This window comes from Nansenia antarctica (assembly GCF_963989245.1).
Source record: "Nansenia antarctica genome assembly, chromosome: 18".
In the NCBI taxonomy this organism is placed as follows: domain Eukaryota; kingdom Metazoa; phylum Chordata; class Actinopteri; order Argentiniformes; family Microstomatidae; genus Nansenia; species Nansenia antarctica.
Genome location: NC_137691.1, coordinates 22,719,847 through 22,736,676, shown reverse-complemented (window position 1 = coordinate 22,736,676; position 16,830 = coordinate 22,719,847).

The following is a 16,830-nucleotide window of genomic DNA, read 5'->3' as shown; positions in this document are numbered from 1 at the left end:
TCAGAGAAACTTGAATTGCGTGTGTGCAGCCTTTTGCTCAAAAGTGATCAACGTTTCGTTTTCGGAGTCTCTTTTGACAATCTCTTCGAGAGCTGTTTTCAGTCATTAACAGAGCTGTTCTGAAAGTGTCCAAGCGGCCTGTTCTTAGAGTGGACTGTTTTTTGCATTCGTTCTCAAGTTATATCAAACTATCAAAGTGTTGTTTTCTGCCTTTCACGAGCACATTTTGACTTGTTGTTGAATAATCCTATAATGTAACTCTAAATGACAATCAGAGCAACTTCAATTGCGTGTGTGCAGCCTTTTGCTCAAAAGTGATCAACGTTTCGTTTTCAGAGTCTCTTTTGACAATCTCTTCGAGAGCTGTTTTCAGTCATTAACAGAGCTGTTCTGAAAGTGTCCAAGCGGCCTGTTCTGAGAGTGGACTGTTTTTTGCATTCGTTCTCAAGTTCTATCAGTGTTGTTTTCTGCTTTTCTGGAGCACATTTTGACTTGTTGCTGAATGCTCCTATAATGTAACTCTAAATGACAATCAGAGCAACTTGAATTGCGTGTGTGCAGCCTTTTGCTCAAAAGTGATCAACGTTTCATTTTCGGAGTCTCTTTTGACAATCTCTTCGAGAGCTGTTTTCAGTCATTAACAGAGCTGTTCTGAAAGTGTCCAAGCGGCCTGTTCTTAGAGTGGACTGTTTTTTGCATTCGTTCTCAAGTTCTATCAGTGTTGTTTTCTGCTTTTCTGAAGCACATTTTGACTTGTTGCTGAATGCTCCTATAATGTAACTCTAAATGACAATCAGAGCAACTTGAATTGCGTGTGTGCAGCCTTTTGCTCAAAAGTGATCAACGTTTCGTTTTCGGAGTCTCTTTTGACAATCTCTTCGAGAGCCGTTTTCAGTCATTAACAGAGCTGTTCTGAAAGTGTCCAAGCGGCCTGTTCTTAGAGTGGACTGTTTTTTGCATTCGTTCTCAAGTTATATCAAACTATCAAAGTGTTGTTTTCTGCCTTTCACGAGCACATTTTGACTTGTTGTTGAATAATCCTATAATGTAACTCTAAATGACAATCAGAGCAACTTGAATTGCGTGTGTGCAGCCTTTTGCTCAAAAGTGATCAACGTTTCGTTTTCGGAGTCTCTTTTGACAATCTCTTCGAGAGCTGTTTTCAGTCATTAACAGAGCTGTTCTGAAAGTGTCCAAGCGGCCTGTTCTGAGAGTGGACTGTTTTTTGCATTCGTTCTCAAGTTCTATCAGTGTTGTTTTCTGCTTTTCTGGAGCACATTTTGACTTGTTGCTGAATGCTCCTATAATGTAACTCTAAATGACAATCAGAGCAACTTGAATTGCATATGTGCAGCCTTTTGCTCAAAAGTGATCAACGTTTCGTTTTCGGAGTCTCTTTTGACAATCTCTTCGAGAGCTGTTTTCAGTTATTAACAGAGCTGTTCTGAAAGTGTCCAAGCGGCCTGTTCTTAGAGTGGACTGTTTTTTGCATTCGTTCTCAAGTTATATCAAACTATCAAAGTGTTGTTTTCTGCCTTTCACGAGCACATTTTGACTTGTTGTTGAATAATCCTATAATGTAACTCTAAATGACAATCAGAGCAACTTGAATTGCGTGTGTGCAGCCTTTTGCTCAAAAGTGATCAACGTTTCGTTTTCGGAGTCTCTTTTGACAATCTCTTCGAGAGCTGTTTTCAGTCATTAACAGAGCTGTTCTGAAAGTGTCCAAGCGGCCTGTTCTTAGAGTGGACTGTTTTTTGCATTCGTTCTCAAGTTATATCAAACTATCAAAGTGTTGTTTTCTGCCTTTCTGGAGCACATTTTGACTTGTTGCTGAATAATCCTATAATGTAACTCTAAATGACAATCAGAGCAACTTGAATTGCGTGTGTGCAGCCTTTTGCTCAAAAGTGATCAACGTTTCGTTTTCGGAGTCTCTTTTGACAATCTCTTCGAGAGCTGTTTTCAGTCATTAACAGAGCTGTTCTGAAAGTGTCCAAGCGGCCTGTTCTTAGAGTGGACTGTTTTTTGCATTCGTTCTCAAGTTATATCAAACTATCAAAGTGTTGTTTTCTGCCTTTCACGAGCACATTTTGACTTGTTGTTGAATAATCCTATAATGTAACTCTAAATGACAATCAGAGCAACTTGAATTGCGTGTGTGCAGCCTTTTGCTCAAAAGTGATCAACGTTTCGTTTTCGGAGTCTCTTTTGACAATCTCTTCGAGAGCTGTTTTCAGTCATTAACAGAGCTGTTCTGAAAGTGTCCAAGCGGCCTGTTCTTAGAGTGGACTGTTTTTTGCATTCGTTCTCAAGTTATATCAAACTATCAAAGTGTTGTTTTCTGCCTTTCACGAGCACATTTTGACTTGTTGTTGAATAATCCTATAATGTAACTCTAAATGACAATCAGAGCAACTTGAATTGCCGTGTGTGCAGCCTTTTGCTCAAAAGTGATCAACGTTTGGTTTTCGGAGTCTCTTTTGACAATCTCTTCGAGAGCTGTTTTCAGTCATTAACAGAGCTGTTCTGAAAGTGTCCAAGCGGCCTGTTCTTAGAGTGGACTGTTTTTTGCATTCGTTCTCAAGTTATATCAAACTATCAAAGTGTTGTTTTCTGCCTTTCACGAGCACATTTTGACTTGTTGTTGAATAATCCTATAATGTAACTCTAAATGACAATCAGAGCAACTTGAATTGCGTGTGTGCAGCCTTTTGCTCAAAAGTGATCAACGTTTCGTTTTCAGAGTCTCTTTTGACAATCTCTTCGAGAGCTGTTTTCAGTCATTAACAGAGCTGTTCTGAAAGTGTCCAAGCGGCCTGTTCTTAGAGTGGACTGTTTTTTGCATTCGTTCTCAAGTTATATCAAACTATCAAAGTGTTGTTTTCTGCCTTTCACGAGCACATTTTGACTTGTTGTTGAATAATCCTATAATGTAACTCTAAATGACAATCAGAGCAACTTGAATTGCGTGTGTGCAGCCTTTTGCTCAAAAGTGATCAACGTTTCGTTTTCGGAGTCTCTTTTGACAATCTCTTCGAGAGCTGTTTTCAGTCATTAACAGAGCTGTTCTGAAAGTGTCCAAGCGGCCTGTTCTTAGAGTGGACTGTTTTTTGCATTCGTTCTCAAGTTATATCAAACTATCAAAGTGTTGTTTTCTGCCTTTCACGAGCACATTTTGACTTGTTGTTGAATAATCCTATAATGTAACTCTAAATGACAATCAGAGCAACTTCAATTGCGTGTGTGCAGCCTTTTGCTCAAAAGTGATCAACGTTTCGTTTTCAGAGTCTCTTTTGACAATCTCTTCGAGAGCTGTTTTCAGTCATTAACAGAGCTGTTCTGAAAGTGTCCAAGCGGCCTGTTCTGAGAGTGGACTGTTTTTTGCATTCGTTCTCAAGTTCTATCAGTGTTGTTTTCTGCTTTTCTGGAGCACATTTTGACTTGTTGCTGAATGCTCCTATAATGTAACTCTAAATGACAATCAGAGCAACTTGAATTGCGTGTGTGCAGCCTTTTGCTCAAAAGTGATCAACGTTTCGTTTTCGGAGTCTCTTTTGACAATCTCTTCGAGAGCTGTTTTCAGTCATTAACAGAGCTGTTCTGAAAGTGTCCAAGCGGCCTGTTCTTAGAGTGGACTGTTTTTTGCATTCGTTCTCAAGTTCTATCAGTGTTGTTTTCTGCTTTTCTGAAGCACATTTTGACTTGTTGCTGAATGCTCCTATAATGTAACTCTAAATGACAATCAGAGCAACTTGAATTGCGTGTGTGCAGCCTTTTGCTCAAAAGTGATCAACGTTTCGTTTTCGGAGTCTCTTTTGACAATCTCTTCGAGAGCCGTTTTCAGTCATTAACAGAGCTGTTCTGAAAGTGTCCAAGCGGCCTGTTCTTAGAGTGGACTGTTTTTTGCATTCGTTCTCAAGTTATATCAAACTATCAAAGTGTTGTTTTCTGCCTTTCACGAGCACATTTTGACTTGTTGTTGAATAATCCTATAATGTAACTCTAAATGACAATCAGAGCAACTTGAATTGCGTGTGTGCAGCCTTTTGCTCAAAAGTGATCAACGTTTCGTTTTCGGAGTCTCTTTTGACAATCTCTTCGAGAGCTGTTTTCAGTCATTAACAGAGCTGTTCTGAAAGTGTCCAAGCGGCCTGTTCTGAGAGTGGACTGTTTTTTGCATTCGTTCTCAAGTTCTATCAGTGTTGTTTTCTGCTTTTCTGGAGCACATTTTGACTTGTTGCTGAATGCTCCTATAATGTAACTCTAAATGACAATCAGAGCAACTAGAATTGCATATGTGCAGCCTTTTGCTCAAAAGTGATCAACGTTTCGTTTTCGGAGTCTCTTTTGACAATCTCTTCGAGAGCTGTTTTCAGTTATTAACAGAGCTGTTCTGAAAGTGTCCAAGCGGCCTGTTCTTAGAGTGGACTGTTTTTTGCATTCGTTCTCAAGTTATATCAAACTATCAAAGTGTTGTTTTCTGCCTTTCACGAGCACATTTTGACTTGTTGTTGAATAATCCTATAATGTAACTCTAAATGACAATCAGAGCAACTTGAATTGCGTGTGTGCAGCCTTTTGCTCAAAAGTGATCAACGTTTCGTTTTCGGAGTCTCTTTTGACAATCTCTTCGAGAGCTGTTTTCAGTCATTAACAGAGCTGTTCTGAAAGTGTCCAAGCGGCCTGTTCTTAGAGTGGACTGTTTTTTGCATTCGTTCTCAAGTTATATCAGTGTTGTTTTCTGCTTTTCTGGAGCACATTTTGACTTGTTGCTGAATGCTCCTATAATGTAACTCTAAATGACAATCAGAGCAACTTGAATTGCGTGTGTGCAGCCTTTTGCTCAAAAGTGATCAACGTTTCGTTTTCGGAGACTCTTTTGACAATCTCTTCGAGAGCTGTTTTCAGTCATTAACAGAGCTGTTCTGAAAGTGTCCAAGCGGCCAGTTCTTAGAGTGGACTGTTTTTTGCATTCGTTCTCAAGTTATATCAAACTATCAAAGTGTTGTGTTCTGCCTTTCTGGAGCACATTTTGACTTGTTGCTGAATAATCCTATAATGTAACTCTAAATGACAATCAGAGCAACTTGAATTGCGTGTGTGCAGCCTTTTGCTCAAAAGTGATCAACGTTTCGTTTTCGGAGTCTCTTTTGACAATCTCTTCGAGAGCTGTTTTCAGTCATTAACAGAGCTGTTCTGAAAGTGTCCAAGCGGCCTGTTCTTAGAGTGGACTGTTTTTTGCATTCGTTCTCAAGTTATATCAAACTATCAAAGTGTTGTTTTCTGCCTTTCACGAGCACATTTTGACTTGTTGTTGAATAATCCTATAATGTAACTCTAAATGACAATCAGAGCAACTTGAATTGCGTGTGTGCAGCCTTTTGCTCAAAAGTGATCAACGTTTCGTTTTCGGAGTCTCTTTTGACATTCTCTTCGAGAGCTGTTTTCAGTCATTAACAGAGCTGTTCTGAAAGTGTCCAAGCGGCCTGTTCTGAGAGTGGACTGTTTTTTGCATTCGTTCTCAAGTTCTATCAGTATTGTTTTCTGCTTTTCTGGAGCACATTTTGACTTGTTGCTGAATGCTCCTATAATGTAACTCTAAATGACAATCAGAGCAACTTGAATTGCGTGTGTGCAGCCTTTTGCTCAAAAGTGATCAACGTTTCGTTTTCGGAGTCTCTTTTGACAATCTCTTCGAGAGCTGTTTTCAGTCATTAACAGAGCTGTTCTGAAAGTGTCCAAGCGGCCTGTTCTTAGAGTGGACTGTTTTTTGCATTCGTTCTCAAGTTATATCAAACTATCAAAGTGTTGTTTTCTGCCTTTCACGAGCACATTTTGACTTGTTGTTGAATAATCCTATAATGTAACTCTAAATGACAATCAGAGCAACTTGAATTGCGTGTGTGCAGCCTTTTGCTCAAAAGTGATCAACGTTTCGTTTTCGGAGTCTCTTTTGACAATCTCTTCGAGAGCTGTTTTCAGTCATTAACAGAGCTGTTCTGAAAGTGTCCAAGCGGCCTGTTCTTAGAGTGGACTGTTTTTTGCATTCGTTCTCAAGTTATATCAAAATATCAAAGTGTTGTTTTCTGCCTTTCACGAGCACATTTTGACTTGTTGTTGAATAATCCTATAATGTAACTCTAAATGACAATCAGAGCAACTTGAATTGCGTGTGTGCAGCCTTTTGCTCAAAAGTGATCAACGTTTCGTTTTCGGAGTCTCTTTTGACAATCTCTTCGAGAGCTGTTTTCAGTCATTAACAGAGCTGTTCTGAAAGTGTCCAAGCGGCCTGTTCTTAGAGTGGACTGTTTTTTGCATTCGTTCTCAAGTTATATCAGTGTTGTTTTCTGCTTTTCTGGAGCACATTTTGACTTGTTGCTGAATGCTCCTATAATGTAACTCTAAATGACAATCAGAGCAACTTGAATTGCGTGTGTGCAGCCTTTTGCTCAAAAGTGATCAACGTTTCGTTTTCGGAGACTCTTTTGACAATCTCTTCGAGAGCTGTTTTCAGTCATTAACAGAGCTGTTCTGAAAGTGTCCAAGCGGCCTGTTCTTAGAGTGGACTGTTTTTTGCATTCGTTCTCAAGTTATATCAAACTATCAAAGTGTTGTGTTCTGCCTTTCTGGAGCACATTTTGACTTGTTGCTGAATAATCCTATAATGTAACTCTAAATGACAATCAGAGCAACTTGAATTGCGTGTGTGCAGCCTTTTGCTCAAAAGTGATCAACGTTTCGTTTTCGGAGTCTCATTTGACAATCTCTTCGAGAGCTGTTTTCAGTCATTAACAGAGCTGTTCTGAAAGTGTCCAAGCGGCCTGTTCTTAGAGTGGACTGTTTTTTGCATTCGTTCTCAAGTTATATCAAACTATCAAAGTGTTGTTTTCTGCCTTTCACGAGCACATTTTGACTTGTTGTTGAATAATCCTATAATGTAACTCTAAATGACAATCAGAGCAACTTCAATTGCGTGTGTGCAGCCTTTTGCTCAAAAGTGATCAACGTTTCGTTTTCAGAGTCTCTTTTGACAATCTCTTCGAGAGCTGTTTTCAGTCATTAACAGAGCTGTTCTGAAAGTGTCCAAGCGGCCTGTTCTGAGAGTGGACTGTTTTTTGCATTCGTTCTCAAGTTCTATCAGTGTTGTTTTCTGCTTTTCTGGAGCACATTTTGACTTGTTGCTGAATGCTCCTATAATGTAACTCTAAATGACAATCAGAGCAACTTGAATTGCGTGTGTGCAGCCTTTTGCTCAAAAGTGATCAACGTTTCGTTTTCGGAGTCTCTTTTGACAATCTCTTCGAGAGCTGTTTTCAGTCATTAACAGAGCTGTTCTGAAAGTGTCCAAGCGGCCTGTTCTTAGAGTGGACTGTTTTTTGCATTCGTTCTCAAGTTCTATCAGTGTTGTTTTCTGCTTTTCTGAAGCACATTTTGACTTGTTGCTGAATGCTCCTATAATGTAACTCTAAATGACAATCAGAGCAACTTGAATTGCGTGTGTGCAGCCTTTTGCTCAAAAGTGATCAACGTTTCGTTTTCGGAGTCTCTTTTGACAATCTCTTCGAGAGCCGTTTTCAGTCATTAACAGAGCTGTTCTGAAAGTGTCCAAGCGGCCTGTTCTTAGAGTGGACTGTTTTTTGCATTCGTTCTCAAGTTATATCAAACTATCAAAGTGTTGTTTTCTGCCTTTCACGAGCACATTTTGACTTGTTGTTGAATAATCCTATAATGTAACTCTAAATGACAATCAGAGCAACTTGAATTGCGTGTGTGCAGCCTTTTGCTCAAAAGTGATCAACGTTTCGTTTTCGGAGTCTCTTTTGACAATCTCTTCGAGAGCTGTTTTCAGTCATTAACAGAGCTGTTCTGAAAGTGTCCAAGCGGCCTGTTCTGAGAGTGGACTGTTTTTTGCATTCGTTCTCAAGTTCTATCAGTGTTGTTTTCTGCTTTTCTGGAGCACATTTTGACTTGTTGCTGAATGCTCCTATAATGTAACTCTAAATGACAATCAGAGCAACTAGAATTGCATATGTGCAGCCTTTTGCTCAAAAGTGATCAACGTTTCGTTTTCGGAGTCTCTTTTGACAATCTCTTCGAGAGCTGTTTTCAGTTATTAACAGAGCTGTTCTGAAAGTGTCCAAGCGGCCTGTTCTTAGAATGGACTGTTTTTTGCATTCGTTCTCAAGTTATATCAAACTATCAAAGTGTTGTTTTCTGCCTTTCACGAGCACATTTTGACTTGTTGTTGAATAATCCTATAATGTAACTCTAAATGACAATCAGAGCAACTTGAATTGCGTGTGTGCAGCCTTTTGCTCAAAAGTGATCAACGTTTCGTTTTCGGAGTCTCTTTTGACAATCTCTTCGAGAGCTGTTTTCAGTCATTAACAGAGCTGTTCTGAAAGTGTCCAAGCGGCCTGTTCTTAGAGTGGACTGTTTTTTGCATTCGTTCTCAAGTTATATCAAACTATCAAAGTGTTGTTTTCTGCCTTTCTGGAGCACATTTTGACTTGTTGCTGAATAATCCTATAATGTAACTCTAAATGACAATCAGAGCAACTTGAATTGCGTGTGTGCAGCCTTTTGCTCAAAAGTGATCAACGTTTCGTTTTCGGAGTCTCTTTTGACAATCTCTTCGAGAGCTGTTTTCAGTCATTAACAGAGCTGTTCTGAAAGTGTCCAAGCGGCCTGTTCTTAGAGTGGACTGTTTTTTGCATTCGTTCTCAAGTTATATCAAACTATCAAAGTGTTGTTTTCTGCCTTTCACGAGCACATTTTGACTTGTTGTTGAATAATCCTATAATGTAACTCTAAATGACAATCAGAGCAACTTGAATTGCGTGTGTGCAGCCTTTTGCTCAAAAGTGATCAACGTTTCGTTTTCGGAGACTCTTTTGACAATCTCTTCGAGAGCTGTTTTCAGTCATTAACAGAGCTGTTCTGAAAGTGTCCAAGCGGCCTGTTCTTAGAGTGGACTGTTTTTTGCATTCGTTCTCAAGTTATATCAAACTATCAAAGTGTTGTGTTCTGCCTTTCTGGAGCACATTTTGACTTGTTGCTGAATAATCCTATAATGTAACTCTAAATGACAATCAGAGCAACTTGAATTGCGTGTGTGCAGCCTTTTGCTCAAAAGTGATCAACGTTTCGTTTTCGGAGTCTCTTTTGACAATCTCTTCGAGAGCTGTTTTCAGTCATTAACAGAGCTGTTCTGAAAGTGTCCAAGCGGCCTGTTCTTAGAGTGGACTGTTTTTTGCATTCGTTCTCAAGTTATATCAAACTATCAAAGTGTTGTTTTCTGCCTTTCACGAGCACATTTTGACTTGTTGTTGAATAATCCTATAATGTAACTCTAAATGACAATCAGAGCAACTTCAATTGCGTGTGTGCAGCCTTTTGCTCAAAAGTGATCAACGTTTCGTTTTCAGAGTCTCTTTTGACAATCTCTTCGAGAGCTGTTTTCAGTCATTAACAGAGCTGTTCTGAAAGTGTCCAAGCGGCCTGTTCTGAGAGTGGACTGTTTTTTGCATTCGTTCTCAAGTTCTATCAGTGTTGTTTTCTGCTTTTCTGGAGCACATTTTGACTTGTTGCTGAATGCTCCTATAATGTAACTCTAAATGACAATCAGAGCAACTTGAATTGCGTGTGTGCAGCCTTTTGCTCAAAAGTGATCAACGTTTCATTTTCGGAGTCTCTTTTGACAATCTCTTCGAGAGCTGTTTTCAGTCATTAACAGAGCTGTTCTGAAAGTGTCCAAGCGGCCTGTTCTTAGAGTGGACTGTTTTTTGCATTCGTTCTCAAGTTCTATCAGTGTTGTTTTCTGCTTTTCTGAAGCACATTTTGACTTGTTGCTGAATGCTCCTATAATGTAACTCTAAATGACAATCAGAGCAACTTGAATTGCGTGTGTGCAGCCTTTTGCTCAAAAGTGATCAACGTTTCGTTTTCGGAGTCTCTTTTGACAATCTCTTCGAGAGCCGTTTTCAGTCATTAACAGAGCTGTTCTGAAAGTGTCCAAGCGGCCTGTTCTTAGAGTGGACTGTTTTTTGCATTCGTTCTCAAGTTATATCAAACTATCAAAGTGTTGTTTTCTGCCTTTCACGAGCACATTTTGACTTGTTGTTGAATAATCCTATAATGTAACTCTAAATGACAATCAGAGCAACTTGAATTGCGTGTGTGCAGCCTTTTGCTCAAAAGTGATCAACGTTTCGTTTTCGGAGTCTCTTTTGACAATCTCTTCGAGAGCTGTTTTCAGTCATTAACAGAGCTGTTCTGAAAGTGTCCAAGCGGCCTGTTCTGAGAGTGGACTGTTTTTTGCATTCGTTCTCAAGTTCTATCAGTGTTGTTTTCTGCTTTTCTGGAGCACATTTTGACTTGTTGCTGAATGCTCCTATAATGTAACTCTAAATGACAATCAGAGCAACTTGAATTGCATATGTGCAGCCTTTTGCTCAAAAGTGATCAACGTTTCGTTTTCGGAGTCTCTTTTGACAATCTCTTCGAGAGCTGTTTTCAGTTATTAACAGAGCTGTTCTGAAAGTGTCCAAGCGGCCTGTTCTTAGAGTGGACTGTTTTTTGCATTCGTTCTCAAGTTATATCAAACTATCAAAGTGTTGTTTTCTGCCTTTCACGAGCACATTTTGACTTGTTGTTGAATAATCCTATAATGTAACTCTAAATGACAATCAGAGCAACTTGAATTGCGTGTGTGCAGCCTTTTGCTCAAAAGTGATCAACGTTTCGTTTTCGGAGTCTCTTTTGACAATCTCTTCGAGAGCTGTTTTCAGTCATTAACAGAGCTGTTCTGAAAGTGTCCAAGCGGCCTGTTCTTAGAGTGGACTGTTTTTTGCATTCGTTCTCAAGTTATATCAAACTATCAAAGTGTTGTTTTCTGCCTTTCTGGAGCACATTTTGACTTGTTGCTGAATAATCCTATAATGTAACTCTAAATGACAATCAGAGCAACTTGAATTGCGTGTGTGCAGCCTTTTGCTCAAAAGTGATCAACGTTTCGTTTTCGGAGTCTCTTTTGACAATCTCTTCGAGAGCTGTTTTCAGTCATTAACAGAGCTGTTCTGAAAGTGTCCAAGCAGCCTGTTCTTAGAGTGGACTGTTTTTTGCATTCGTTCTCAAGTTATATCAAACTATCAAAGTGTTGTTTTCTGCCTTTCACGAGCACATTTTGACTTGTTGTTGAATAATCCTATAATGTAACTCTAAATGACAATCAGAGCAACTTGAATTGCGTGTGTGCAGCCTTTTGCTCAAAAGTGATCAACGTTTCGTTTTCGAAGTCTCTTTTGACAATCTCTTCGAGAGCTGTTTTCAGTCATTAACAGAGCTGTTCTGAAAGTGTCCAAGCGGCCTGTTCTTAGAGTGGACTGTTTTTTGCATTCGTTCTCAAGTTATATCAAACTATCAAAGTGTTGTTTTCTGCCTTTCACGAGCACATTTTGACTTGTTGTTGAATAATCCTATAATGTAACTCTAAATGACAATCAGAGCAACTTGAATTGCCGTGTGTGCAGCCTTTTGCTCAAAAGTGATCAACGTTTGGTTTTCGGAGTCTCTTTTGACAATCTCTTCGAGAGCTGTTTTCAGTCATTAACAGAGCTGTTCTGAAAGTGTCCAAGCGGCCTGTTCTTAGAGTGGACTGTTTTTTGCATTCGTTCTCAAGTTATATCAAACTATCAAAGTGTTGTTTTCTGCCTTTCACGAGCACATTTTGACTTGTTGTTGAATAATCCTATAATGTAACTCTAAATGACAATCAGAGCAACTTGAATTGCGTGTGTGCAGCCTTTTGCTCAAAAGTGATCAACGTTTCGTTTTCAGAGTCTCTTTTGACAATCTCTTCGAGAGCTGTTTTCAGTCATTAACAGAGCTGTTCTGAAAGTGTCCAAGCGGCCTGTTCTTAGAGTGGACTGTTTTTTGCATTCGTTCTCAAGTTATATCAAACTATCAAAGTGTTGTTTTCTGCCTTTCACGAGCACATTTTGACTTGTTGTTGAATAATCCTATAATGTAACTCTAAATGACAATCAGAGCAACTTGAATTGCGTGTGTGCAGCCTTTTGCTCAAAAGTGATCAACGTTTCGTTTTCGGAGTCTCTTTTGACAATCTCTTCGAGAGCTGTTTTCAGTCATTAACAGAGCTGTTCTGAAAGTGTCCAAGCGGCCTGTTCTTAGAGTGGACTGTTTTTTGCATTCGTTCTCAAGTTATATCAAACTATCAAAGTGTTGTTTTCTGCCTTTCACGAGCACATTTTGACTTGTTGTTGAATAATCCTATAATGTAACTCTAAATGACAATCAGAGCAACTTGAATTGCGTGTGTGCAGCCTTTTGCTCAAAAGTGATCAACGTTTCGTTTTCAGAGTCTCTTTTGACAATCTCTTCGAGAGCTGTTTTCAGTCATTAACAGAGCTGTTCTGAAAGTGTCCAAGCGGCCTGTTCTGAGAGTGGACTGTTTTTTGCATTCGTTCTCAAGTTCTATCAGTGTTGTTTTCTGCTTTTCTGGAGCACATTTTGACTTGTTGCTGAATGCTCCTATAATGTAACTCTAAATGACAATCAGAGCAACTTGAATTGCGTGTGTGCAGCCTTTTGCTCAAAAGTGATCAACGTTTCGTTTTCGGAGTCTCTTTTGACAATCTCTTCGAGAGCTGTTTTCAGTCATTAACAGAGCTGTTCTGAAAGTGTCCAAGCGGCCTGTTTTTAGAGTGGACTGTTTTTTGCATTCGTTCTCAAGTTATATCAAACTATCAAAGTGTTGTTTTCTGCCTTTCTGGAGCACATTTTGACTTGTTGCTGAATAATCCTATAATGTAACTCTAAATGACAATCAGAGCAACTTGAATTGCGTGTGTGCAGCCTTTTGCTCAAAAGTGATCAACGTTTCGTTTTCGGAGTCTCTTTTGACAATCTCTTCGAGAGCTGTTTTCAGTCATTAACAGAGCTGTTCTGAAAGTGTCCAAGCGGCCTGTTCTTAGAGTGGACTGTTTTTTGCATTCGTTCTCAAGTTATATCAAACTATCAAAGTGTTGTTTTCTGCCTTTCACGAGCACATTTTGACTTGTTGTTGAATAATCCTATAATGTAACTCTAAATGACAATCAGAGCAACTTGAATTGCGTGTGTGCAGCCTTTTGCTCAAAAGTGATCAACGTTTCGTTTTCGGAGTCTCTTTTGACAATCTCTTCGAGAGCTGTTTTCAGTCATTAACAGAGCTGTTCTGAAAGTGTCCAAGCGGCCTGTTCTTAGAGTGGACTGTTTTTTGCATTCGTTCTCAAGTTATATCAAACTATCAAAGTGTTGTTTTCTGCCTTTCACGAGCACATTTTGACTTGTTGTTGAATAATCCTATAATGTAACTCTAAATGACAATCAGAGCAACTTGAATTGCCGTGTGTGCAGCCTTTTGCTCAAAAGTGATCAACGTTTGGTTTTCGGAGTCTCTTTTGACAATCTCTTCGAGAGCTGTTTTCAGTCATTAACAGAGCTGTTCTGAAAGTGTCCAAGCGGCCTGTTCTTAGAGTGGACTGTTTTTTGCATTCGTTCTCAAGTTATATCAAACTATCAAAGTGTTGTTTTCTGCCTTTCACGAGCACATTTTGACTTGTTGTTGAATAATCCTATAATGTAACTCTAAATGACAATCAGAGCAACTTGAATTGCGTGTGTGCAGCCTTTTGCTCAAAAGTGATCAACGTTTCGTTTTCGGAGTCTCTTTTGACAATCTCTTCGAGAGCTGTTTTCAGTCATTAACAGAGCTGTTCTGAAAGTGTCCAAGCGGCCTGTTCTTAGAGTGGACTGTTTTTTGCATTCGTTCTCAAGTTATATCAGTGTTGTTTTCTGCTTTTCTGAAGCACATTTTGACTTGTTGCTGAATGCTCCTATAATGTAACTCTAAATGACAATCAGAGCAACTTGAATTGCGTGTGTGCAGCCTTTTGCTCAAAAGTGATCAACGTTTCGTTTTCGGAGTCTCTTTTGACAATCTCTTCGACAGCCGTTTTCAGTCATTAACAGAGCTGTTCTGAAAGTGTCCAAGCGGCCTGTTCTTAGAGTGGACTGTTTTTTGCATTCGTTCTCAAGTTATATCAAACTATCAAAGTGTTGTTTTCTGCCTTTCACGAGCACATTTTGACTTGTTGTTGAATAATCCTATAATGTAACTCTAAATGACAATCAGAGCAACTTGAATTGCGTGTGTGCAGCCTTTTGCTCAAAAGTGATCAACGTTTCGTTTTCGGAGTCTCTTTTGACAATCTCTTCGAGAGCTGTTTTCAGTCATTAACAGAGCTGTTCTGAAAGTGTCCAAGCGGCCTGTTCTGAGAGTGGACTGTTTTTTGCATTCGTTCTCAAGTTCTATCAGTGTTGTTTTCTGCTTTTCTGGAGCACATTTTGACTTGTTGCTGAATGCTCCTATAATGTAACTCTAAATGACAATCAGAGCAACTTGAATTGCATATGTGCAGCCTTTTGCTCAAAAGTGATCAACGTTTCGTTTTCGGAGTCTCTTTTGACAATCTCTTCGAGAGCTGTTTTCAGTCATTAACAGAGCTGTTCTGAAAGTGTCCAAGCGGCCTGTTCTTAGAGTGGACTGTTTTTTGCATTCGTTCTCAAGTTATATCAAACTATCAAAGTGTTGTTTTCTGCCTTTCACGAGCACATTTTGACTTGTTGTTGAATAATCCTATAATGTAACTCTAAATGACAATCAGAGCAACTTGAATTGCGTGTGTGCAGCCTTTTGCTCAAAAGTGATCAACGTTTCGTTTTCGGAGTCTCTTTTGACAATCTCTTCGAGAGCTGTTTTCAGTCATTAACAGAGCTGTTCTGAAAGTGTCCAAGCGGCCTGTTCTTAGAGTGGACTGTTTTTTGCATTCGTTCTCAAGTTATATCAAACTATCAAAGTGTTGTTTTCTGCCTTTCTGGAGCACATTTTGACTTGTTGCTGAATAATCCTATAATGTAACTCTAAATGACAATCAGAGCAACTTGAATTGCGTGTGTGCAGCCTTTTGCTCAAAAGTGATCAACGTTTCGTTTTCGGAGTCTCTTTTGACAATCTCTTCGAGAGCTGTTTTCAGTCATTAACAGAGCTGTTCTGAAAGTGTCCAAGCGGCCTGTTCTTAGAGTGGACTGTTTTTTGCATTCGTTCTCAAGTTATATCAAACTATCAAAGTGTTGTTTTCTGCCTTTCACGAGCACATTTTGACTTGTTGTTGAATAATCCTATAATGTAACTCTAAATGACAATCAGAGCAACTTGAATTGCGTGTGTGCAGCCTTTTGCTCAAAAGTGATCAACGTTTCGTTTTCGGAGTCTCTTTTGACAATCTCTTCGAGAGCTGTTTTCAGTCATTAACAGAGCTGTTCTGAAAGTGTCCAAGCGGCCTGTTCTTAGAGTGGACTGTTTTTTGCATTCGTTCTCAAGTTATATCAAACTATCAAAGTGTTGTTTTCTGCCTTTCACGAGCACATTTTGACTTGTTGTTGAATAATCCTATAATGTAACTCTAAATGACAATCAGAGCAACTTGAATTGCCGTGTGTGCAGCCTTTTGCTCAAAAGTGATCAACGTTTGGTTTTCGGAGTCTCTTTTGACAATCTCTTCGAGAGCTGTTTTCAGTCATTAACAGAGCTGTTCTGAAAGTGTCCAAGCGGCCTGTTCTTAGAGTGGACTGTTTTTTGCATTCGTTCTCAAGTTATATCAAACTATCAAAGTGTTGTTTTCTGCCTTTCACGAGCACATTTTGACTTGTTGTTGAATAATCCTATAATGTAACTCTAAATGACAATCAGAGCAACTTGAATTGCCGTGTGTGCAGCCTTTTGCTCAAAAGTGATCAACGTTTGGTTTTCGGAGTCTCTTTTGACAATCTCTTCGAGAGCTGTTTTCAGTCATTAACAGAGCTGTTCTGAAAGTGTCCAAGCGGCCTGTTCTTAGAGTGGACTGTTTTTTGCATTCGTTCTCAAGTTATATCAAACTATCAAAGTGTTGTTTTCTGCCTTTCACGAGCACATTTTGACTTGTTGTTGAATAATCCTATAATGTAACTCTAAATGACAATCAGAGCAACTTGAATTGCGTGTGTGCAGCCTTTTGCTCAAAAGTGATCAACGTTTCGTTTTCAGAGTCTCTTTTGACAATCTCTTCGAGAGCTGTTTTCAGTCATTAACAGAGCTGTTCTGAAAGTGTCCAAGCGGCCTGTTCTTAGAGTGGACTGTTTTTTGCATTCGTTCTCAAGTTATATCAAACTATCAAAGTGTTGTTTTCTGCCTTTCACGAGCACATTTTGACTTGTTGTTGAATAATCCTATAATGTAACTCTAAATGACAATCAGAGCAACTTGAATTGCGTGTGTGCAGCCTTTTGCTCAAAAGTGATCAACGTTTCGTTTTCGGAGTCTCTTTTGACAATCTCTTCGAGAGCTGTTTTCAGTCATTAACAGAGCTGTTCTGAAAGTGTCCAAGCGGCCTGTTCTTAGAGTGGACTGTTTTTTGCATTCGTTCTCAAGTTATATCAAACTATCAAAGTGTTGTTTTCTGCCTTTCACGAGCACATTTTGACTTGTTGTTGAATAATCCTATAATGTAACTCTAAATGACAATCAGAGCAACTTGAATTGCGTGTGTGCAGCCTTTTGCTCAAAAGTGATCAACGTTTCGTTTTCAGAGTCTCTTTTGACAATCTCTTCGAGAGCTGTTTTCAGTCATTAACAGAGCTGTTCTGAAAGTGTCCAAGCGGCCTGTTCTGAGAGTGGACTGTTTTTTGCATTCGTTCTCAAGTTCTATCAGTGTTGTTTTCTGCTTT